General features: G+C 39.5%; 1 long non-coding RNA gene across 1 annotated transcript; it reads right to left on the bottom strand.

Annotated features, from left to right (window-relative positions):
• Positions 1–2,560: 2,560 nt before the first annotated feature.
• LOC133741017 (uncharacterized) lies at positions 2,561–5,040 on the bottom strand. Its single transcript, XR_009861549.1, has 3 exons — positions 4,474–5,040; positions 3,723–3,798; positions 2,561–2,789 (listed from the first exon to the last, which is right to left on the bottom strand). It is a non-coding gene; the product is annotated as an uncharacterized LOC133741017 (long non-coding RNA).
• Between the last annotated feature and the right edge of the window lie 506 nt (positions 5,041–5,546).

Below are 5,546 nucleotides of genomic sequence, written 5' to 3'. Positions count from 1 at the left end.
CTATGTTGTTTTTAAGGGAGGGGAAAAAAAAAGGTTTGATCAAGAATAAAAAAATAGATTAAAGAAAATTCTTCGATAGAGAGCTCCAAAAAACTTGTCTAGGTTTTGAGATTTTCTTCTCTCGTCCAGCGGCGCTCGAGGTCGGCTCTGGTTTCGCCATGCCTATCATGGGCTGCTGCCGAGCGGGTGATTGATTGCTATTGCCTGGGTAGTTTATGATGGGGTGTTTGGCTCGAGGGATTGGCAAGATGGTTTGACGAAAGGTACCGGGCAACATCTCTAGGCGTGGGACGGCATACTTTGTTAAGGGGCTTCCAGGACTAGCGGTATCGTACTTTGTCAAGGGACTTCCAGGGCCAGCGGCAACGTGGGTTATAGAGGATTTTGGGCGGCTCGTTACGGCGTAAGGCGTGGCAGTATGGGCGGCGGCAGCTTGGATCTAGACAGCGTCAAAATTGTTCGTGCGGCTAATGGGTGATGGTGTCTGGGCTTGGGTCAACCATAATCTGCTGGGTGATTCACACGTAATTTACGTTGTCTCTTGCCCTAATTACCTTGAAATTAGTGAATTCTCAAGCATTATTTCGTATTATTACTTTGTTCCTTCATTTGTAGAAAATTATGGTCAAGAGAGGGAAAAGACAATAGAAAGGGTGATTTCAAGCAAAAAGTCAACTTCTAACTAAATGATGAAAAGTCAACTAGTTGACCATCGGGTCAACCAAGTCAACCCGATCCATTAGCAAAAAGTCCAAGGCCCAAGACCAAAAAGCACACAAGTGAAGACCCAAGCCCATTTGTATTACATCTTTGTATTCAAATTTCAAATTCAAAATGGATGTAATGACAATAATAATTAGTGGATCACACACATCACACATGTGAATGAAATATTTATTTATATTCACACTAGGCACACACTCACTTACACTTTTACCCTCCAGTTTTCTTTATATTTTTCAAAATGTTTTCTGAACTTCTAATTCTCTACATTTTTGTTAGGTTGTTTTAGTCTTTTCATTTTATCAATCTTCTCCTTGTTTTTGAGCCCTTGGATGTAGGGTACAAGTCCAATCTTGACCCTAGAACCCAAGGGGGTATTTGAGCACCTTTGCACACACATTTCACAAGCTTAAGACCCATTTTTCCACACCCTAGGCCTTTTGACCGAATTTGGAGAACTCTCTCCCTCCTCCCCTTCCCTTTTTCATTTTTTTTATATTTATTTTGAGATTTGAAGGACTACTCGAACAAAGCTTCAAGGATTCATCAAGGGGCTTAATCTCTACAAGATTCAAGCTTTGGGTATTTTGTGGGAGTTGTAATTCAAGGCTAGTCATGCTAGCTTCCTACCTATTTGTGACTATTCTTGTTTTCTCCTACACTTCTCTACTCTTTACTATTTGAATTTTGTAATTTTGATGTTCATCAATATGGGTTGTGAGTAGTTATTTTTGGGAGCTAAGGTTTCTAACTCTAGCTCAATTTTGATGTAATGGACATATTTTCAAGTGATAAATAATGTATTTTCATATGAGTGCACTCTAATTACTATGTCAATTGATTCTTGATGCATGAATTTTAGGGAACTAACCACTCTCTTTGTTATGTATTGAGATTTGTTATGTGTGATACAATTGGTGGTTTTGTCAAGTAGTTGCTTAATCGATAATTAATGATTGCCTACGTTTCTATTTTCTTGTGCCTTTCGCCATTAATCCTAGATGTTGTGACCCTAGTAAGGCATAATGATTAGGGTTAGAGAGTTCATTCTTGCCTTAGTCGGAAGAATGGATACCAAACAAGAGAAATTGACTTGGTGGTCCTAGCCAGCATTAGGTGTGGAATTTGGTTATCGTGATATTCTAGGTTGTAACTATTGCATGCTTAAATCCCTAATTTCTAGAGCTATCACTATGCCAAAAAAATGCTTCAGACCATACCCCTCAGACGACAGAAGAGGTTTTTTCTGTTGTCTGATTTTTTTCAACGTCTTCAGACGACAGTTTTAACTATTTCTGTTGTCTGAATGGTATGAAAATCAATACTAGATCAATTTTTTCAAGTTTGTTGTAATTTAGAAAATTCAGACAACAGAATTCTGTTGTCTGAGTAAATGGAGAAATTATTTCTCTTTGTTTGGACAAAAATATATTTTTGGCTGAACTAAAACTTAAGTGAGCTAGACCCCGAGTTTTCTAAACACTTGGTTAAAAAAACAGAAGCCTTCTTTCCTTCTCCGCGAGCTAGACCCCAATTAAGCAATTGCAGCTCCCATTCTGGTTCTTCTCCCCCCGATCAGCAACATCCTTTCCCTTTCCCAATTATGGTTCTTCTCTCCCCGATCTAGGTTTTTTACACAGAAGAGTCTCATCGATCAACCTCTCCCCGATCTAGGTCAAGAAGACACTGTTGGTGGAGTTCTTCGATCCGATTTTACAAAGTATACTGTTGTTGCACGGTAAGTCTCAATCTTCGTGTTAGGATTTCGACCTTGATTTGTGTCACGCCCCGAATTTTAAATACAATTAAAATCCGAAACATGAATTATACAACTTAATAGAATAAACGTCCTGAATTTTTTTCTCACAAACAACCACACTTCACACCTCTCAATATTACAATAAATCAAATCCTCAAGTTAATTATTACAACACACTCTCACCAAATCAAATTGTAAGGCTCAATGAGCTTAACTCACCTCACTATTACAAATGCTGTAAAACTATAACAAATACTCTAACCCGCTCGATCACCGCCCTGATTCTCCTGACCTGCAGGATTACCCGCTACACCGTTTGAATAGTGTACCGGGATTGCAACAATACAAACCCGGTAAGCTTTTTGCAAAGCTCGTATGAGTAAATGAAAGGATTGCACGATTTAAAGTAACCAAATCAACTCATGCATAAATTTAACTCAAGTATTTTCTTTGCATAATAATTGAAGTGTACAATGTCACTTCAAGCATCAATCAACTCACATCTCAACATGACTACTCAAAAACAAACAACTGTTTACTCAATATATACTCACAGGCTTATGATTTATTTATATAAATCATCCCATGCAGTATATTATACTTACAGGCTTATGATTAATTAGATTAATCACCCCATTCAGTATATCATACTTACAGGCTTATGATTAATTATATTAATCACCCCATTCAGTATGTCATGTCATACCCAAGGGCATATGATAACTCGTTTATCCCCCAAGCAGTATGATGGCAGACAGACTAGAGCTCTAACTGTATCGTAAAGTGTCACCTGGGCCAAGGTTCACCTTACGAATGACTGCTTTTCTCAATTCACTCGACTCCTCATTTAATTCATCTCAACGACTCAACTATCGCACTTTACTCAATTACCCATTATCATAGACAACACAACATCTAAGATAAATCACATATTCCAAGGGTAATGCTCAAAATATAACTCAGTAAATCACACCATCCAATATATATTCCACGTAAATATATATATACGTAGTCACCCACACAAGAGTGACCACTAATACCAACTATAGTTCACATGCAATAAAATCTAGAAATTCATTTTTATAGTTTAAATACATTTTACTTACCTATGGACCGTAGTCGATCAAGTCCATATAATTTAAAACAAATATTTATTTTCGTAAAACAATTTCCACAATTTCTCAATTAAATAAAATCACCGAATTTCGGTTCGTGAATGAACCATGTGCGATTTACTCACCTCGATATTCCCGCTGCGTCTTCAATTCAACACAATACACACCGAAATCGTTCACCCAAGGGAGACCGTCAATCACCTAATCACACATGACCTTAACTTAGCCAATAGCTCAAAAACATACTCAAACGACAATCCAACGGTCGGATCAAAATTAAATGATGATCCAACGGTCGGATCCTCACGGATCGCCTTTAGGATCACCCCCCAAAAATCATCACGAAGATCCAACGGTCAGATCTTCCTGAATCGTCCTTACTAACATCTTCACAAATTTATACAAAAATCCGACGGACGGATTCTCACGAATCGCCTCCCTAATCACCGTTTTGCATTTATACGAAGATCCAACGGTCGGATCTTCGCCCATGACCACACAAAGCCACTGGGACAGTCATAAGATCATCGTATCAAAACTACAAGTCCATCTGACGGTCCTAACTTCACATATCACAAATCTAACGATCGAAATCGATCGAAACTTAAAAATTCATAACTTCATCATACGATATCCAAAAATTATGAATTATATATGCAAACGATCGTATCGACACGTAGAACACAAAAATGGACAGAAACTGTCCTTGGGGTGTCCGGAGGTCGCCGGAAACCACCATCACAGTGGCGGCACAGCCACCCATCCGAAGTCAAAATTAGACAAAACTCCCAACATCAAAGTCCTTCAACTCAACTCCAATTTCACTTTTCATAACTACACCAAAGTCAGATTATAAGCCAAAAAGTAGAATTTTACCTCGCAAGTTTTGAAACCCGAAGAACCCTAGTTTCCCAATCTTCAAAATTCGATCACCCCGGATCAAATCGCTGCAAGCCTTCTTGGGGATAGCTTCTACTTCCTCTGGGCTAGAAAAGCCCTCAAAGAACTCGAGCTATAGTGGCCGGAGCTGGGAGAACCAAGGTGGCGAAGGAAGACGATTTCCAGCTCGGCTGTGCGGCTTCTCGGTCTTCTAGCGGCCACCACGATGGTTATCTCAAGTCGATGTCTTCTGGAAAGTTGTAGAAAACTTCACGGTGAGAAAAATTGCTTTTGGAATCAGGTCGATCGGAGGCCTGTAGAGGAAGATATGGCCAGACAAAGTAGAGCCCAGAAAAAGTGGGGAAGAGCGATTTCGTCTCCGACGAGGCTCTCTTCTCGACCTTGTAGAGCCTCATACAGCTCGTATTTCACTTCGATTTCTTCTACAAACTCGTAAAGGGGGTCGAGACCAGAAAAACCCACTTTGTTTCACATCAATCGGTGGCCGGATGAGGAAGAACGAAGGTGACGAAGGGAGGGGGTCGCGGCTGGGCTCGGGAGAGAAATGGGGAGAAATTTCTGGAGTTCCAGAAATTCTGTCCTCATTTGCAATATTCGGATTTTTTTTCATATTTATAGAAAATCCCAATTTTCAAATATTCGTAACTTATTCATACGAACTCCGAATATTACGTTCCATATGTCCACGAACTCGTATCGACGCGCTCTACAACTTTCATGAAGGAAGTTTTCCCAATTTCCCAATGTATAAAAAGTCAACTCCTTTGACCCCCCTAAAACGTTCAGTTTTCAAAATAAAATCGCTCGAACTAATTCCACACTCCTCTAAGCTTCGTACTCGTGTCCACGACCACGAAATCATTTCCAAAACGTCATCGGAAATTAACTTGAATTTTTCGGGTATTACAATCCACCCTCCTTAAAGAAATTTCGTCCCGAAATTTAAGCGCAAGTTAATTGCTCTCGATTACGGTTAACCTAACCATCGAATCTCCATCCTTTCCAAAGCTGTAGTAATCTACAAAGCCACAGCCCTTTGTATAAAAATA

This window comes from Rosa rugosa, chromosome 3 (assembly GCF_958449725.1).
Source record: "Rosa rugosa chromosome 3, drRosRugo1.1, whole genome shotgun sequence".
NCBI lineage: Eukaryota > Viridiplantae > Streptophyta > Magnoliopsida > Rosales > Rosaceae > Rosa > Rosa rugosa.
The sequence above is the reverse complement of the archived record's forward strand: the minus strand, read 5'-3'. Positions and strand labels throughout refer to the sequence as shown.